This window comes from Stegodyphus dumicola, chromosome 9, assembly GCF_044657685.1.
Source record: "Stegodyphus dumicola isolate Sdum_Otavi_A_Nest chromosome 9, ASM4465768v1".
Classification (NCBI taxonomy): domain Eukaryota; kingdom Metazoa; phylum Arthropoda; class Arachnida; order Araneae; family Eresidae; genus Stegodyphus; species Stegodyphus dumicola.
The window spans coordinates 114,160,854-114,182,009 of record NC_140776.1 but is presented as its reverse complement, the minus strand read 5'-3'; the positions used below and the strand labels follow the sequence as shown (position 1 = coordinate 114,182,009).

Genomic DNA, 21,156 nt, shown 5'->3' with positions numbered 1-21,156 from the left:
GAAATTCGGCCGTCCAGATGCCCATGTTCGGGTGGAGGATTACATTATTCAAAATTTGATGGCTCTAGATACCGCCGTTTTTGTCACAGTGCGAGAAACATACATGTATTTATGCAGATTCTTCATTATTTAATTTCTTTAAATACAATACAGGGCGATAATATTTGGTAACAACAATTTGAGGAGACACGGACATTTATAGTGAAACAGCGCAAAATGTCGCTTCGAGCTAATAAATTAACCGTATAAAAAATCTTATGCAGAACTAAAAATAAATTTAAAAATAATCACTGTAAAATACAAGCAAAATTAATTATTACGGTTAAATACAATTTTAATATTAGAATTAAATGTATAAAAATTAAGGAGTCAAAAGTGTTTATCACTATGATGTATTATGAAATATAATTGAAATAAAATTTCTTTATAGAAACTGTGCTATAATACTCATCTATAGTTTTAAAAAAGCAGCACAATTTAACAAAAGTTTCAAAAATTATTTTTTAAATATTTTAGTATTTTTTAGTTATTTACATCAATATAAAGCATAAAAATTGCAAGAGAAAATTGCTTGTTTGAAATTTTCTATTAGTTCAGATTAAAAATATTATTTTCTAAAAGTAGTAGTTACAAATTTCCGTACAGCATAGGAAAAGCGAAAAAAAAAAATACCCAGCCCTGAAAGCATGCAATAGCTCTATAATTATTTGGAACGCTAATTATGCTTGATAAATATGCCAAATTTTTAAAAATCAATCTCAGTTTCAAAAATAAAAATATGGAGAAATTCTAATTTGTGAAATGAGGCGCTACAACCAGCTTTGTCTTGACAATTATACACGCTGCAATAGGCAACCACTGTTAAATTTCTGCAAGTCGTCCCTACTCCTCCGGATGTGATCAAGGTGACAGCCGGGAACAGACAAGGGAGAAAACCCATTTGGGTTAGTCTATTTCTTATAAGGTTCATGGATAATGCGTGATGACGTCACGAACAAGATGCAACGCATCCGTGCTTGAGCGTGGCCTTCGAGAAACTTTGTTCTTTGTTTCTCGAAGGCCACGGCTTGAGCCACAGGGTTGATGAGGTAGCAACCCCACGTTCTCCTCTGTAAATTCCCCCCCCCCGTGAGCGCCTCATAGGAAATCACCCTATATGCGGTCAGGTCGTAAATTTACAATCCCTTTTTTCAGGGGGGGGAGCTGACAAGGAAGGGATAATCTTGCTCGGCGTCTTGAGAAAATGTGGGGGTCGTTTAAATATCTAACTTCTCTACGTTCAGTTTTATGCAGAGGAAAATACAAATTGAATTCTTCGAATGAATGCAATTTTGTACAATGAAAATGTACTACTGAACGATAAACTGTAAGACAAATAACATCTTTTTTTAAAGCCATAGGAGTAGAAAGAGATATTTGTTACATGAATGAATTTGTAGTAAATATTGAGGTTTTCATTTCGAATGCTATGTTACATGCATGCGATGCAGCTGAGTATCTCAGAAAATAGTCATAACCCAAATGGTTTTCAACCTTTTCACGTCTTTTTACTGTGTTAAAAATTACTAAATTCGTTTAGCATATAGCTTACTTTTTATTAATTTTACTTGTAAATATTTAAATATTGTATTTTTATATTCTTTCACACATTTCATAGCAACTAAATATGCTTATGTTGAAGTTTTCACGGAGCCACAGTTTTTAGTAACTTTTTGGCGGGCGTACTAAAATTTATCTTGTAATTTTTTTAATTTTGCAGCACAATGCGCAAAAAATTTTGACCAAAATTGTTCTTTTTTCGTTTGTTCTTACAACTTAACTTTTAATCATCTTATAGATATGTATATATAGGTATATATAAATGGAACCAAATATAGAACAAGGTATAAAATATCAAAGAAAAATATCTTTATTATACAATGTTCAGTACCAAACGTATATTTACGTAATATCAATATGAATGGTTTGTTATGTTTCGTACATATATAATTTATTTTTATATTTATAATGTTCATTACCATACGTATATTTATGCAGTATCAATATAAATGGTTAGTTAGGTTTCGTACATATATCATTTATTTTGATATTTTGTATTTTTTGTATTATAATCAGTATTGTATACGTATCTGAAGTTTAATTTTACTTGTTCTCCTTTGGGTTACGACTTTAAGTAAGAAAGAAGGGGATTTGCATTTTGAAAGAGTTAGGGCCTTCATAGGGATTACATTATATACAATCAATTGAGATCCGACTTTTCCTTTCTTTTAATCATTACATATATTTAAATACTACTTTATAAGTATACATAAAATATAGCAGTTTGTTAAGCTACTTATTTATATATATATTGTTTGGTCTGGTTTGTTTTATTATAGCAAAGCATTCGACGGCTATTTGCCTAAGGGTAAAGGTGCCTCGCGGAGAAGTTTCTAAGCAGAACTGACTCTGATGCACATTACACGTAGGGAAAACCACGAAAACGCCAGTATAGCCATCCCGTTCACCGGGATTCGAACCCCGGATCGACCTGCCAGAGTTCAACGACTTTGCCGCTCAGCCACTAGTAAGCCACACACACACATCCACACATATACATTAAATTATATTTACATGTCGTTTATAAAGTATAATTGAGTGCAATTTAATCATAAAGAGTTAGAAAATATTCTACGAAATTACTTCACTTCGTAGACTTTTTGTAAGCTTCACCATATTTCTTTAAAGAGAATCTCAATGCTAGTTCCATTTCCAAGCCGTTTATGTACCTTATTTTTTATGCTTTGAATTATATTTAGAGAATTATTTCACTTTGTTATAGCTGAAAATGCAGTTTTTTATTGAATAATTTAAGGGTAAGAAGAGAATAATGTCCTTTTCTAATTATTCTTGAAGCATTTAAATTTTTTAAAAAAAGGGTACATTAATACGGATCACTGAACTAAGGTGCTCGATACAGGACAGATTAATCACCTACTAAATTTTGATTTTCATTGAGTAAAAATGAATTCATCTGCATTCTATAAGAAAACAAATATTCAAAAAATGTTTTTTCTATTCTCGCAGTCCTAATATTTTTCTTAAATATTCAGCTAATTCATATTCAAATATTCCAATCCATTACAATTAGTAATAAATCGATACAGTAAATAAATAATTAAAATCAATTAAATGGAATTTTAATTGATTTTAATTTACATTTTCCCTCTGATAAGCCCCTCTTTAGAATTCAATAGCAGTCGATCAGCTTTTGTTGGGATTCATTTTTCTTCATGGTATGCTTACGTTATATATGTATGTATTATGCATTGCTCATACTCGTCAATTGCAACTTTTAATATCTCTTGGAAAAAAATCAGTATGGGAAACCAGAAAATGATTCTTAGTGACGCTAAAACTATTATTACTAGGCATTGTCATGCCACAGTGTTTAAAAAAAATACCATTGTTTAAAAGTAGATTCTATGCTCATATCCTAGTCTAAAATTAAAAGCTGCGAGTCAAAATTAAGGGGGTTGCTCTTAGGAAGCCTTAATTAGAAGTAGTTATAGGAAATGTTAATCAATACTTATTATCTTATGGATTAAACGCTTACTCTCTATTTGATTACGTGTATGGCAAACAGATATTCGTCATTCATAAAGAAAAGAAAGGTGTATCAAAATGAGTTATATTCTTGTTTTTCCAACTGCAAAACCATCTTAAGATACTATCAGATTTAATCTTTAAATTATTCCAATAATAATCAGAGCAATGGAGGCCATTATTGTTAACTATAATTTACTAATGCAAATCATATTTTGGTTTCAAATGGTTTTCATTAATTACATTAATGATATGGATATTTACTAATCTATTACTATTACTAAAAATAGTTATAAATACTTTATTACTGATATGTTTATGTACTATTTTATTAAAAAGCGTATTTATTAATTTATTAATAAATTAATTTATTAATATTAATTATTTATTTATTAGTAAACCAAAAAAATGCATATTTGTATTATTAAGCTATTTCATGATACATAAAAGAGCACGTCAAAACTTTTCGTATCCTATGTAATTTGTCTGCATTCTGGTACCATGTGCATCCTTATACCCATTACTGACTTATAGTGAAGAACAGAGGAGTACTCAACTGAATGAGAGCTAAAAACACTTTTCTTTTAAAATATATCTCCCCTTATGATCCCTGACACAGCAGTTTACTTTCCTCTTCCGTAATTAACGTCAGTCTCTTGCTCTTGACCTCATTTGCAAAGCCACCCCTCATAGCCCCAAAGTGGTATATTCTATCTACTCATAAGCTTAAGAAAGTAGACAGAAATCTGCATTGTTTCACCTATCAACATATTGTAAAAGCGATGCCAGAGAAGTAAATTTGAAAAATTTGCGAAAGGCGAAATAATAGGCGGACCTTGGATTTTTTCGAAGCAAGAAATGCAAAAATTCAGCAGTGCTCTCATTATGCTTCTACCAACAAAGTCTTCCAAATTCTAGCTGGATGAACATCCATTTATAGCAAGATAGGAAGAATGGTGTAATTCCTTATTTTTCCCTCTTATAGGGCCAGAGAGAAGAAGCACGAGACACTGTCGGCCTAATTCATGTGTTCACGAATTATCGTCTATCCCGCTTTCATTCGGGTGCCACTGTAGAGACATTCCGTTTTTCTAAGGAGAAAATACGAAAAATCCTCTATGCTCTCGCAGGGATACGAATCGCAGACCTTCCGACTGCTAGTCCGATCTACTATCACTTACACCACAAGAGCCCTCAAAAAAGAATGAGATACTTTCTTATAATCTATACGGACATACAAACTGATTATTCTAAAATTTTATTATCATAACACTGGAAAAAATTCAGGATTTAATTCATTTTCATGCATTTTAAAAGAAGTTCAATTTTTCAGAAAGTTAAGATAAAATATTTATTAGAATGTCAAATTTAAGCATTCCAATTATTTATATAATAAAGGATAAATTCTATATTTATAAAGAAGAATTGTTAATAACATCCCTCTGATTTTAGAAAGAAATTTATTTCAAATGATATGTTCATCTTAAAAGTAACGGGAGCAAAACCATGCTAAAACAAGAGGCACACATATCAAAATTACCACCTTTAAATTACTGATATCTATACTGCTGAAAAATTGTTACTTGACATGCCTACTACAATATTCATGAATAATTGATCGTTACTAGATTAATACAGGCATAGCATATTTCTAAGGAATGATTTGCTATAATTCCTAATTTAAGTTTCACATACTTTCATATTTACAGCAATAATTACATCGCACTGAAAATTACTCAGTGTATCATAAAAATATGCTATCTAATTTATGTTTAAAATGAATAAATTTAAATGTTATATGCTCACATGTCATACTCCATAGCCGAATACTGGTAGTTCGACAGGGATTCGTTCCCAGGCGAAAGCGTTGAGTGCATGATTTGTTTTCATGGTTTTCCACCTGTGGAATGCGAATACGAGTCAGTTTTCCTACGAAAATCCTTCATGAAAGCATCCCTCACCTTATGCAAATAGCCCTCATCTACTCTTTCATATTCTAATGGCCTAACCTTTTCTACTAGACAGAAAGAATCTCTCTCTCTCTTTTTTTTTTTTTTTTTTTTTAATGTATGACTCCTAATGGTGTCAAAAACTGCAGTTTTCTTTCTTTCTTTTTTTTCTTTTTTTCTTTTCTTTTTTTTTTTTAAATGTATGACTCCTAATGGTGTCAAAAACTGCAGTTTTCTTTCTTTCTTTTTTTTCTTTTTTTTTTTTTTTTTTACCTCTCTTCAATGCAAAAAATACTCATCGATCAATCGATGTTACTTTACATAAAATCTCTTATAATCTATGTATGTATTACATATAATCTATGTATTTTTTCCAGTATTTATTTATGTGTTGAAGAGTTTTCATGTGTGTGAACTGAAACTTGACGCGGACAATAAGCTTCTCTGTATTATAAGCGCAGAATGTTTCCATATTAACTAACTATGGAACGTTCAAAATTTAATATTCCGTGAATGTGATGGAAAGAAGTTTGCATGTAACATTAAGTCATGTCATTAAGTCGACTTTTTATCGCACACCGTAACATTAAAACATAGTCTCTAATTTTTAGAAGTCTACTGTCGCTTAGTTTTTCAAATAGAAATATCGTTTATAATGTAGATTAAAGTTGTATTTTAACTTATAGTAGCAGGGAAAGAAACTCGAAAATCATTTCATTCAAATGTTTTTATCATTTCATTCAAATTTATACAGCAACTGACACTGAAATATTTACACGATAGCATTAAGATTACTAATATAACATTTTATTTTGTAACAAAAAGCTTGCTTTAAACGGAATAATTATAACGTTATATAATATTAAATTTTTAATTAAGATTTTAAGTTTATGAATTAAAACTGTGATAATTAATTAAATTTTCGTAGACAAATACATCAGCAATTCTTCCGAAAGTTAAATTGCAGTTCTAATTTAGAACTTAAAAATTTAATTTTGTAGTATTAATAAATTTGACATTTGTGAAATTTTTAACAATTATTCAACCTGAATGACAATATTATGCATTTATTTTGAAGCAATTAGACATGAATCAAAGACTGAACGATTTTAAGATGAAGCATTGTTATTAATAACCAATAAATAAAACAAAAATGCACATATTTTGACGTAATTGACATCAAACTGGGTGAAATATATTTCATTCTTATAACAAAAATTTTGAGGATGCAATATTACTATCAGATATTACTAATCGTGAAAGAAATTGGATATGTTTATATTACCTGATAAATTAAATAGAACAATAGTAATAAGTATAACAGAACAGAAATAAGTGCCTTTATTTTATTTCTGTCCCAACTTAATAATACTTTACACACTCTAACAGTTCGCAGGAAACATTTTTAATCATATATTTTAATTTCCACAAAAATCTCTACAGAAATTAATTTAAAATACTTAATGGAACTATAATCGCATAATAGACTTCTGTATTCATAAATGTCGTTATAAGAAGCATAAAATGAAAATTGAATATTATTGTAGGGTTCCGTAGAAACATTTATTGCTTTATATTGTAATATCTATATTAATAGGAAAGGCTACCTTGCTGAAGCGTCGTAGAAACTCTAATCCTTAATTTCTGCTTCCTACAAACACCTCAGTCATGGAATAAGTCAGGGACACGGGGTAATGTTTTTACAGAACACAAGTTGAAGGCTCTATGGTTTATCCCTGCCCCAAATAACCCGAGGGGAAAATTAGGAAGATCTAAACTTTGAATACCGCTTCAGTTTTACAACTCTCTCATCTTGCATGCTTAACAGACGGAAAATGAATTGGGGGGGGGGGGAAGAAATGCTTTGCTGGAGGCAAAACCGTTTTTAGAAACCCTGAGTCTTGGAAGCAAGCCCGTTTTGGGAACAAAAGTGAAAACTTTTGTGAGACATTTTGGTCTGTTTTCGCCATCAAAGTGAAAACCGGCAATGGGTTACACTTAAAAAAAACATCTACGAATTGCACAATCTAGGCATTGCGCACAAATCAACCAAATAAACTAAACTAAATTACAAGGAATTAAAAAACAACAATAATAACAGAAATTCATAGTAAAAACAAGGAACATAACATTCTACAAAATAAAAACAGTAAAATAAAATGCATTTACCGAAATACATTCCTGAATAAAATTTCGCCAGTCACACAACATCTCTGACAAAAGCGCCATGATTTTGCTATATCACATGTCTTTCTAAGATTCAAAATTCGAAAGTAACGATAAAAACTTCCTCCAAAGTTAACTTACTACACGAAAACCACAATCCAAATCTTAAGCTCCGCTGAGAGCCACATACTTTAGCAACAACCATTTGACTGCAAATCTACACAAGAGCTATCAGAAACGCCCTTCTTCGTCCGAGTTCTCATAGCAGCTCCTCATTTCGGACTCCCGTTTTAAAAGTCCCACAGAAATTCCAAAAATACATTTCAATCCTCATAAAACACACCCGTGAACAAAAGACTCGTTAACAACTCCAACATTGTACTTTTTAATACTAAATTTACTTTCCACATAATCTAAAATACGCGATTGAAATCTTCCCACCACGTCTATCATTGCAACATAGGCCATTTCAAAACACGCATGACACGAACCAACGAGCAATTAAACCGCTCCAGCAAAATATTTTTCAACGTCAACAGGGTTGCATACAATACGCAATCCGCCAAAAATCAGCGCACAACAGATATCGCCACATTTGGTGATATTAGGGCGCATATAAGAGTAGAGCCTACAACCCACTGCAAAGAGCTTTAATACATAGACGAATTTCATAAACATACTTTTACTGACAATTTAACAATAGTTCAAAACCAGCTTTTAAGAAATTTAATGAAAAAAGGCACAAAATTTAGACCAGTACTAAAAATTGATACTAAAAATAGTACTAAAAATAGATTACATATTTGCAATTAAACTTAAAAAATCTTAATTTTAATTCGTCAACTAATTAACAAGCAGCACAACTATAGTTGGATTATTTATAATAATGCTCCAGTTCTCAACAAATTTGAAAGTTTGGAATCAAGAACATTAACTGCTATGACTTGAAAATCTTTACACTTCTCTACCATTGAAGAAATTTTGACTAGTTTAATGCAATTCCAAAAACCTTTTCCTGACATGCTTAACTTCCTTTGAATGGAAAGATGGAAAACTTAACTGCAATGTGCATTATTTAATATCTAGATTAAATTCAATAATAAGATCTTTCAGAAGGTGAAAAGAATTCCAATGGGAGCAAACAGTTCTACACAAATATGTAACCTATTTCGTTTTGTTAATGAATATAAATTCCAACTAAGTTTGAATAAGAATGAATTAAAGTTATTTGCAAATACATTTAGATACATTGATGATATTATAACTTTCAATAATAATTCTGTTTTTGAACAATTTAAAATTTACCCAAATAGTTTAACACTTAACAGAACTAATACGAATCAAGATAATATTGAATACTCAAACCTGCTCATAATTAAACACAGCAAAATTAAATTATATGATAAAAGGAGAAATTTCCAGTTTGAAACTATTAAACCAATAATTGGTACTATAACCAGAGGGCCATGTAAACTTTAGATTTAACAAATCAAATTTAATTAAAATAAAAACACTACATAGAAGAATTACATGTCAAAAGTAATAAAAGTAACACAAAGCAATTATAATTATTCTTGGATAAGAGTAATACTCTTGGATAAGAGGACACGTTATGTCCATGCAAAAATCTGTCGAATTTCTACTAACGGTTAAGATGTTAATTGTTTCAAAAAAAATTTTTTTTTGAGTGTTGTCATTTACCGTTATAGACTCCCCCTCGGGCTTTGATGACGTCTCGGCAAAGAGTCCGTGTTGGATAGTTCAATTTTGCGGGATCTGCCTCTTTTCCATATGGGAGCCACAGGACGTTTGTCTTTCGATGGAGGCAGTTTATAGTATAAGTACCTAACACTTGATCAGGATTAAGACACAATAACATGTCGAACAAATACTAATTCAGAAGTCAAACAACAAAAATCAGAGTTATATTTTCAAAATTTTCACAGGACTAGTTTCGATGGTTTTACCGAACCACCATCCTCAGCTGCAAAACCGCAAGTTTGCAGCTGAGGATGGTGGTTCGGTAAAACCATCGAAACTAGTCCTGTGTAAATTTTGAAAATATAACGCTTATTTTTGTTGTTTCACTTCTGAACTTGATCAGGAGTAGCAAGATATGCAATGTCATATGTTGTGGGGGATCTGTTAGTAATCACTAGATATGGACCTTCGCGTTTAGGCATAAATTTTTTACTTTTCTTGTGTATGGATTTACTGAGCGGATGCGTACAGTTATCCATACTTTGTCACCAGGCTCATAGTAAGTCTCTCTACGCCTTTTATCGAAATATCCCTTTCTTTTTTCTTGTTTTTGTTCGACATGCTCCCTGATTTGAAGTGTTAAACGAGCGAATTCTTTCAGATACGGCGTAATTTCAGCAACAAAGTTGTCGTTTTCAATAAGTGCTCGTAAATCGTGATTAACGCCATCCGTCGTCCTAAGTTCTCTTCCGAACTGCAAATAAGCAGCGGTATGACCTGTTGTGTCACATATTGCTGTATTCATAGCAAAACGAATCATGGGCAGTTTTTCTTCTCAAGTATCATGAGCATCACCGACTAGTATGGCTAGTTTGGGTTTTAAATCTCTGTTCTTTCGTTCGGAGGGATTCACTTGAGGGTGATAAACAGGAATGAGTTCTTGTTTAATACCAAGGAAGTTACAGGTTTGCTGCATTACCGTACTAACAAATTGTGTGCCGTTATCACTAATCAAACTTCTGGGTAAACCATAACGTAAAAAAACTGCTTCAATTAAGATTTTTGCACAATTTTTCGCAGTGGCTTCTTCCAAAGCGAAGAGCTCTAGCCATTTCGTACTGGTGTCTTCAATAAGAAAAATCCATTTTTTCCAGTTGAGGTTTCTGGAAGTGGGCCAAAAAGGTCTATAGCAAGTGTTTCAAACCTCTGTGGATATACAGTTGTTCTAAGTAATCCAGTAGGTTTCTGGTTATTTGGTTTATACCGATTGCACTTAACACAATTTTTCACGTATGCGGAGATATTCTTTCTCATACCAGAAAAGTAATACTTGGAGGCAATCTTATGGTACGTGCCTTCAGCTCCACAATGTCATGCAGTGGGGAAATCGTGATACTGCTGTAGGACTCGTTCTCGCTCTTGACAAGGGACAACTAACTGAGCCTCTTCGGAGTCTGTGTCGGGAGAGTAACGATAAAAAACTCCTTGGTTATTGAGATATCCTCTACTAGTCCAATTTACATAATTTTCGTCTTTTTTGGCACTCTCAAAACAGTCTATAATCTTCTTCACATCTTCATCTTTCATTTGTTTCTCACGAATATCTTTAGGTTTCCGGGATGGTAAATCTATAGAAACAGCATTTAAATCACAAAGAAAGTGATTATTTGCATAAGATGGTCTAGACAGAAGATCCGCTATAACATTGGATTTTTCTGGAGTGTAGACAATTTTTGGATGGTATGACTGCATTTGAAGGGCCCATCGAGCCAAACGACCAGATGGTGATTTAATACTCATTAGCCATTTAAGAGTTTGGTGGTCAGATGTAATTACTATTTCTTGGGTTTTCTATATAACCGCGAAACTTCTCAAGGGTCCAAACTACTGCAAGAGCTTCTCTTTCGGTAGTTGAATAATTTCTTTCTGCTGAGCTTACCAATCGACTTGTATACTCAATCACACGTTCCTCTGTGCCTTCTTCTTGTATAAGGACTGCTCCTAAAGCATAATTACTGGCATCTGTCCTTATGATGAGAGGTTTCGTTCCGTCAGGTTGAGGTAACACAGGCGGTGAAATCAACCTTTTTTTCAACTCTTCAAATGCTTTTTGTTCGGTTTCACCCTATGTCCACTGTTTATTCTTTTTGGTTGAGTCACTAAGGGGTGTAGCAACTTCTGAAAAATTAGATACATATCTTCGGAACCAGGAACACGTCTGTAGAAAAGACTGAACTTCTTTTACCCATGTTGGTTTAGGAATTTTCTAAATGGAAGATACTTTCTCGGCATCTACCTCTACACCGTCTTCTGTAATCCAGTGACCTAAATACTTTACTCTGTCATAAGAAAAATTCCATTTGCTCCTGTTAGCATTTAGTTTAAACACAGAAAGTCTTTCAAACACTTTCCTCAAATCTGATAAATGTTTATCAAAGGTTTCTGATAACACTATGATATAGTCGAAATATGATAATGCAAAAACATCTTTTAACTTCGATCTAAATTTATCAATAAGTCGTTGAAAAGTTGCAGGCGCGTTCCGCAACCCAAATGGCATTTGCAAAAACTTGAAAGTGCCGAATGAACACGTCAGGACTTGTGTTTCTCTTGATTTGCTTTGAAGACATGATGTGTCCTGAATAGGAACAGGGAGCTTACTCAAGCTATGTTAAAAAATATGTGGAATAGACGACACAAGCAGGAAGGGTATACGAAACCCTTTATTTTCTACACTTTACAGGTACTCCCGAACTTCGGGATACAGAGACCAACCACTTGTGGTCTGAACGTAAGAAATATAAAACTATTAACTAAAACTCTAACTAAAAGCTAACTTTGAATTAGTATACAAATGCCTAGCTCTAAGACTGGCCTTTATTTAAAAGGGTGCGTATGTAGTACGCCGAGCTGCTGAAACTACAATACGTTTTCAAATATCAAGAGGGCTAAACCTCTGGCCTTAAAGGCAACCAGCAACCGAGTGAAAACTCGTAAAACTGCAGTGGCAAGCGGTTTGCTTCCTAAATCTCTTTCTCTCTCCAAATCTTGGCAAAAAGCCACGACTTAAATACTTGGGCGTTAGCAAGACAATTTGCATAAACAAGTTAAAGCATTTAATTCTGGCCCGAAGTAGAAAATAAGAAGTGATAGTACAGTTTTAAAATAAAATAAACGTTACTAAAACTTAGGATCCTTACATCCTGATGGAACCATTAGGTTTAGGGACCAAGACAACAGGACTCGCATAGGATGATTCGCATTCCTCAATGATACCCTGAGATAGTAAGTAATCTAGCTTCCTTTTTAACAACTCTTTCTTCGCGGGTGTCATTCTATATGGTGGTTCGGCAACAGGTAAATTATTTCCGGTTTGGATTCTGTGCTCAATATAAGGAGTAGGGTCTTCTCCTGGCTGAAAGCTGGTTTTATATTCTTCTAACAATGAATTTAATTTCTTCCGTTGTTCCCTCGTCAAATGTTTTCCTTCATCATCTCTCAACTTCACGGATTCGGTTGCTTCCGGTATTGCAACAGAAGTGTCAGTAGACTTTTTTGTTTCTGGAGATGTTACTTTCAGAGATATTTGGAGTCTTTTTAGTTTCAGATGGTTCTTTGTAAAAGGGATACTGCTTCTGTGGATTTTCACTAAAATACCAAGTGCCATTCTGGATGTTAAACACTATTCCCGCAGCCTGTAGAAAATCAGTTCCAAATAATGTCCTGTTACCTTTTGCTTTTGGCGAAGCAATAAATTTCATACGGACCATCTTTCCTCAACATTAAGATTTACCATCGTAGTCAAAGCTTGAACATTTCTTTCCTTGCCATCAGCTAGTACCATAGCAATATTTGTTGTTTTAAATCCAAATCCTCGATCTCGTAACAACTTATAAAATCTTTCTCCTGCAATAGAATTTGATGCCCCTGTATCAGCGCAAAAAGCTGCTTTTTCACCACAAACAGTTAAAAAAATGCTCCTTTTGGCAAATGTGATAATGCCACCGCATCTTCTTGTCTCCCGATCCGTAAGGTAGGTGTTATAATTAGCATATAGTACTTTGAGTGCTGGTCTAAGGTGAGTCTCTTGTATAGGTATTACGTTAAGTTCAATTTCAATAATAAGGTTGGATAATACATCTTTTTTATGGTAAAGACCGTTTGCGTTCCAAGAGAGGATTTTTATGTTGCACCTGTTGTTGAATTTATTGGAATTAAAGATGATTTCCTATTTTTTCTATGATTTTGAGTACTGCGATTATTTTGTCAAGAGGTCATTTATTGGTTTTAATGTTTTTAAATCCTTGTATCACACTTTTTCAGATTGTCTTCAGCGAAGAGAGGTCGAAGAGGTCTGACAGGAAGAATTCTGCGGTACTGGTAGTTTCTTCTACTGGATTTTCTTTTTGAATGGAGGTTTGAGTGAAATTTTCATTACTGTTGTTTGATGTTAGCGGAGGAAAGTCTTGTCTTTCGAGTCGAGGGATTGATTGCTGGTGGAGGGCTGGGTTGGATTTGAACTTGTTTGTTTTTTTTGGTCCGGCGGGTTGCCTCCGCAACGGACGCATATCCAGTCTTTGGTAGAGAGCAACGAACTGTGAAAAAATACCTGGCATCTATAACATTGTGGAGAGCCGGGTTTCTTGCGTAATGATTCTATTGATATTTTCATATAACCTATGCGTTTGATTTTGAATACTTCCTTATTAGAAATTTGGTATATGTACTAAGAATAGCGGCATTGGCTTGTTTTCTCTTCTGTTTCTTAATAATGCAATAAAGTTAGTAATTTTTGAGTGATGATTTGGGGATCTGTGGTGATGGGTAAGCCTCTTATTATAACATTTAAAACCTTCTTTTCGGGCAATAAGCAGGTGTAGGCCTTAAGCGTTGTTTCTTCTACTATTTTACGAATGAATTGATGTAAGTCATCTCTTTTTCGGTTTGCTTAAGTTTTTTAAGAAATCATCCTCTTTTGGAACGTCATCTACGACTATAATAGGTACTTTATGAATTCTGTTCGTTTTGGGGTTGGAGTTTGGTTTTCTATTTGCGGGAATGGTGTCACTCTTGTTTGGTTGGTCTTTTGGGGTGGTAGTGAGTTGAGTGGCTGATTCATCTTCATTGTCCAAATGTATGTAGTCTATTTGGTTCTCTAATTATTTATATCGATTGCTGGTTTTGAGAGAAGGTTCCTCATCGGAATCAAAATCTGTTTCTCTATGGCGCAACTTTCTTTTTCTCTGTTCTTCGAAACCACTGGTGGATTGAAGTGTACCGCAGAAGTTTTTAATCTCTTCAAACTGTTTAGCGAGTTTATCGTTAGAGGCTTGTAATTCGTTTATTTTTGCATTGGCTATCTCGTTTTCCTGCATACGTAGCTGATTAATTGCTTTTACAAGGAAAAAGTTTAGTTCTTTTTTATCACTAGCGGACATAATCACATTTGGTTCGTTACAGATATCGTGGATATCTCCCACCAAGGATCTGGTAGTTTCAACGTCATTAGATAAAGTAATTTTGTGACTTAATATTTGGAAAACGTTAAGTTCATCATTGATATGTCTCGCGTGAAAATTTTCTGTGTTTGGAGGTGAATTCTCCATGTTTGAATAAAATACGACCTATTTTATCCAGCGAAAAAGCATGCGGTAGCGAAGGTAAAAGGACGCTTCTGCGAGACGAAAGCGAAAGAAGAAACAACACAACGCCCGTGAGGCGAGGTCGATGAACTCGGTTCAGCGGTGGTGTGGTAGCAACGTAAAGGACACGGAGAGCGAACAGATAAAACGTCTAGCTCGAACGCTGTCCCAGCTCGGAATAAGGAAGGACGATTAAAACTATGACATTTATCCTAAGTAATTTATAGCATAAAATGATTAGCATGTAGTGAAACTAAAATCGATGAAAAAAATTTAGTGGTTGCTCATAATAATTTCAATTAACCCTTACAACGACTTTTTTTTTTAGAAATTAGTTATTATTCACTTGATTTGGAAGATGTGACGGTAAAACTATATTTAACGGTGCCCCTTTGACGAACTTGGCGATTTTTGGCTGTACATGGACACAGAGTTTATGCAGTTCTTTGATTTGTTATTTTAGCTTTGTTTAGCCACGATTTTCGGCGCGAAAATCGCCGCTAAATAAAATCAAAATAACAAGTTAAAGCAATGCACAAAATCGGTATCCATGTACACATCGACCTGTTTTCGCTTAAAAACATCACAGAATTGCACAAACTCGGCATTGCGCACAAAATATATATAATCTCAATAAACTGCGTTTTAAATCAAACAATGAAATAACATAAAAAAGCACTATGCACTACACAAAAGAAATAGTCACCTACCTTATTTAGAAATTTCTATGTCTTCAGTCTGTGGCACACAAAATTCCTAAACAGCATCCAAAAACATTCCTCAAACCATGTTCCATTCTAACGGAACGCTTTATATGGTGGCCATTTGAACCTTTCTTGCGACAAAACCATTCAAAGAACCTTCATTTACACACCAGTCAATTAATGCTTCCACCCCTACACCGTTCCAAATCCTATAGAAATTTCAAATTAATCTTACCACCTTCAGCCGTTTTATAGTGTAAACCACAAAATAAGCAACTTCCTAACCAACATCCAACACACAAACAAGCCCTTACAAATCTTTTCCCATCAGTCAAATTCACGTAAGCTTTAAGAATTTTCCTTGGCTTTTGCTCACTTTCGATTTCAAAAATAGTACTTGCATCCACACCCGCTGGATCCAACTCCTAAAATTTTAGAAAAAGAAATACCTCGCCCATCAGGTATGAATTTTTTTGTGTGTGTGCCATTCCGATGGCTTATCAGCAACAAATAGTTGTTGTCAATGATACAATTTGTTTTTCATTTAAACACTAATGTTTTATATTGTGTTAACTTTTAATGTTGAAAACGTGAAAATACTTAAATATGAAAACGTAAAAATACCTTACTGTGTTCTTAAAGTATATATGTATATCTTTTATGAATATTGTATCATCTTGAAGTGATTCAGAAATTCTTTCATTTTGTTTACACATAATGAGTGCTCGAGAACTGCATAATCATAATATTCAGTTTTGTTTCCAAATGGTAAATGTGGTAAACATAAAAAGGTATAATATATTCAAAGCGAGGCATTTTAAGAGCAAAATTCTGTATTAGAAATTGTTATAATATGCTGAATGTATTCAATCTTATAAACGTAGTTTCGATTTGAGCTTAACCTGACGAAACAGTGGCTCAATGACATGTTTATTACCTTGGTGCCTCCATAACGGTTTTATTTATTGATATTTTTTCCCTTGCATTTCCGGTTACATTGCTGAAAATTGTTTATATTTGATAATATATAGAAGAAGAAGATTCTTTCTGGCAAAATGTTACTTTTTATATTGATTGATATAAGTTTCAGATGTGCCTCATTCTTTTAGTTTCATAAGTGTATTGCTATCCATGAATGTTTTATTTTGCCCTTTGACTATAGAAATAATTAACAGAAAAGGATTTTATTGATGTTATTTAAACTGTGCCATTTCTAAGCCGTGTAAAATGTTTTCTTTTAAGGAAGATAGTGTTTTTTATATATTATTTTGACACTGTGTTACTTTTGATACAACTAACTTTAGTATAGTGCTATTCTATAGTAAAATTACTACAAACCGCTTCTGAATAAAGTAACCTCTTTACAACCTTCTAGTTAGTGCCATAATAAAGTTTTTTTTTTTTTTTTTTTCCATCAAAGAATTTATTTTAAGTAAAACAAGTCATCGTGTCGTTTTTGCTAAAGGACGCAAACAAGATATGTGTGTTCTAGCAAACAAACTTGCTGTGAATGTTACGGAATAAATGACAATAGTTGATATTAACCCGCGAGCGCGCGCGCTGGGTCCAATGACCCACCCGATTAAAGAAAACTGTCTGAAAACGCCTCTATTTTCCTCAAGTGGTTGTAATTCCGTGTAGTCTCCTCTAAGGCCATCCTCTTTATGTTTCCAAAGTTTTTTGCCGGAAATTTTATTTGAAGTTTTGTTTTAATCGGATCGGGTTTTTCAGACCCAGCGCGTCTATTCACACTGCTGTAAGGTAGTTCATTTGTGGTAGCAAAGAAAGCAGCAAACATGTCGCGTAATTTATTCTATAAGGAAGAAATATTACGTTTGCAAAAATTATTTGATGTATCAACTGTTGAAGATTCCAATGAAGAAACTGATGATGAAAGTTATAATGAAATTTTTAGTTCTCATGACACTGATTCAGAAATCGAGATGTATTCTGAAAACAAAAGTGGGAAGGACATTTATTGCTTTATTGGAAAAGACAAAAACCCAATGGTAAAAAGAAAGTATAAAGTGTCCTAAGTCTAAAGTAAAAAGAAAGTCTAAAGAAAAAACTCCTGCTCATAATATTATTACTAAATTGCCTGGAAACATCGGTAAAGCGAAATATGTGTAGACTCCAATTGAATCGTGGTAACTTTTACTAAGTGAGCAAATGTTGTTGAAAGTCGTCAGTTATACAAATATTTATATTGCATCTATTTCTGACAGCTTTCAAAGAGAGAGAGATACTCATAACACAGATATAACTGAAATTCGCACTTTTATAGGTCTTTTATATTGTGGCATAAGTCATCTCATGTACATGTAAGAGGTCTGCTGGCAAGAGACGGAACCGGCTTGGAAATTTTCCACAAAACCATGTTCTACAAATATTTTCTTTTTTTTTTTTTATAAAGATGTTTGCATTTTTATGACCTAGGAACTCGCGTCGTCAAGAACGAATCAGATAAACTTGCACCTATAAGAGAGTTTTTTTGAAGATTTTGTGAATAACTGCCAGAAATATTATACTGTCGGTGAGTTCATAACAATTAATGAAAAACTTGAAGCCTCACGAGGAAGATGTTCTTTCAAGCAGTATATTCCTGATAAACCTGAATAATAATTCCTGACTAACCTGAATAATAATATAATGAATTTCTAATAAATTCTATATTAATATAATACGTTTTTCTATTACTTTAAAAAATTTTATTTCATGAAGAATATTATAGAAATTGAAATTAAAATTTTAGTTTTTATAGTTTGCATATTTTTAAAGTTTGATCATAAAATTTTGGCATAAATGTAACACTTTTACTTGAAGAGTAACAGTTTTTTCTCCAAAAAACAGGAACCGGGCGCGCGCGCTCCCGGGTTAAGGATGCCATTTTAATGAATAAGGGATATAATTGAAGAGTTCACTAAAGATCTGTTTTTTAGCATTATTGCGGAACGAAAAGAAATAGAGGAACGTGAATTTAACGAAAGAAAACAGCGTGATGAACGCGAATATAACGAAAGAAAATAGCGTGAGGTACGCGAATATAACGAAAGGAAAGAGATAGAAGAACCCAAGCACGAGCTTGAGAAATTGAAAATACAAGTAAAAGCTAGTTCAGAAACTAGTCATGATTCCCTACCTGCTTTGAAACTCACTGACACGGATATCCCTAAGTTAATATTATAAACTTTAATTCCTCACTTTAATCCCAAAAGTGATGACATGAGCCTTTTTCTCACTTTATTTGAAAGGCAACTAACAATTTTGAACATGCCTCAAAGGAAATGGGTAGTGTATCTCTTAGGTTTGTTACCTAATGACGTTTCAAAACTGATTGCAAAGGAATCTGCTGGTGATGCACAAGATTATGACAACATCAAACAAATTCTCTTAAAGCGTTTTAAATTAAGTGCTGAAAAGTTTCGACAGTTATTTTCCTAACATTGCAAAAGTCCTGATTGTACATGGCGAGATTTTTACTTCGATTTGAAAAATTTCTTTGATGGCTGGATTGGCGAATTAAAAGTCAATACTTTTGAGAAGTTAAAGGATTTGATGATATCGGACCAAATTAAAAGTCGGTCCCCTTCTGAGTTTAGAGAACATTTTGTGGATCATTGGTCCGAGTAAACTGATATGGTTCAACAGGCTGATAAATTAGATTTATATCAAGAAGCTAAAAGCATCAGGAGTAGAAACGTCAGTAATAACACTCCTAAGCCATCTCAACGTAGTGGTCCTAAAAATTATAAAAATAACTCTCAAATTGTTACAAACTCAGCGACAAGGAATTTTGGCATGAGGGAACATCGATCAACTGTTAGTTGTTATGGTTGTGGAAAATCAGGCGCCGTTAAGGCTAAGTGTCCAACCAGCTCTCCTTCTTTAAGTAAAGAATCAGCCGACTTCAAAGTTTACTTCAACTTACATACAGTGCTTGTAGAGACACCTCACACGACTCTTTTTAGAGTAAAAATCAACGGATCTACGGGAATTGTCTGTGTTGACACTGGCGCTACTCACACTATAGCGGGAGAAACATTATATAATCTCTTGAAAGAACAGGGATCAGAATTTAAGAAAACTAATATGAAGGTCACTCTTGACGACGGTAAAGGGACGAAGAGGTCCAGATGACCCAGGTAGACATTCACGTTGAAAGAAGATCATTCCGCATAACTTCATTTGCTCTTCCCTCAGCAAAGGGTAACGGGACACTTTTGAGATCGGATTTTCTTAGAAGCATTGAAATCTACAAAGTCATTGGTGGTTTTACCCCGATAATCCGCAACAAAAGTTTATTGATGATTTTGAACACAATGATCGAAATGAATGTACGTCGGAAGTTGACACTGTACTGTTAACAGAATGTGAAGGACAACAAGTATCGGATCACCAAAGATCACAATTAAATGAACTATTGAGTCAATATTTAACTATCTTCCATCCAGGCGGAGAAGCAACATCTTTCATACAACATCGAATTAAAACTGGAAACCATCCTCCAGTAGCTGTACCATCATACAGAATGAAACCTGCCAAGAAAGAAATCTTAAAGCAAGAAATTGACAAGCTCTTATCCGAAGGAATAATTGAAGAATGCGAATCCCCTTATGCATCCCCAGTTGTTTTAATACCGAAACTTAATGGAACAGTACGCCTCTGCATAGATTACGAGAAATTGAACGCGATTACAGTTCCGGATTCCTACCCACTTCCGAGAATGGACGACCTGTTACATGAGACAAAACCTACTCTTTTCATGTCAACCCTTGATCTTCGTGCAGGTTATCACCAAGTGAAGGTTCATACTGATGGATCAAGACAAGACAGCATTTGTGTGTCCCTTCCGAACATATCGTTTCTTACGAATGCCTTTTGGTCTTTGGAATGCCCCACCAACATTCCAGAGATTGATAGACCGTTTTCGCAATGGACTTGTGGACATCCTAACCCTCACCTATCTGGACGACATAATCGTGTTGTCAGAATCATTCGAGAAATACCTTTCTGATCTCAAAGCTGTTTTCGAAAGGCTTTTGCCCTTCAAACTGCACGCAAATAGAGAGAGTGCCACTTCGCTTCTTCTCGTGTGATATATTTAGGATTTTGGATCACACAAAAAGGAATCGAAGTTGATCCAGAAAAGGTTTCCTCTATCCAGAGAATTCCACCTCACAAAAACATCAAGGAACTCTAATCCTTCCTTCAAACGTGTTCTTAGTTTAGACGATATATACAAAATTTCCCAGAAATATCACAACCTCTTAGTGATTTGACAAAGAAGAAAGTTCAATGGGAATGGGGTTTCAACCAGCAAAAAGCATTTGAAACTCTAAAAAACTGCCTCATAACACCTCCTGTGTTAAAGCAAGCAAATGGTACTCAACCGTATATTCTTGGAACAGA

General features: G+C 33.8%; 1 protein-coding gene across 1 annotated transcript in view; it reads right to left on the bottom strand.

Annotated features, from left to right (window-relative positions):
* LOC146995458 (uncharacterized) overlaps positions 1-7,374 on the bottom strand; it is an 80,559-nt gene extending 73,185 nt beyond the window's left edge. The window contains exon 1 of the mRNA XM_085823946.1: positions 7,142-7,374. The gene's annotated coding sequence lies outside the window, so the exon portion shown is untranslated. The remainder of the gene's footprint in view (positions 1-7,141) is intronic.
* Positions 7,375-21,156: the final 13,782 nt, after the last annotated feature.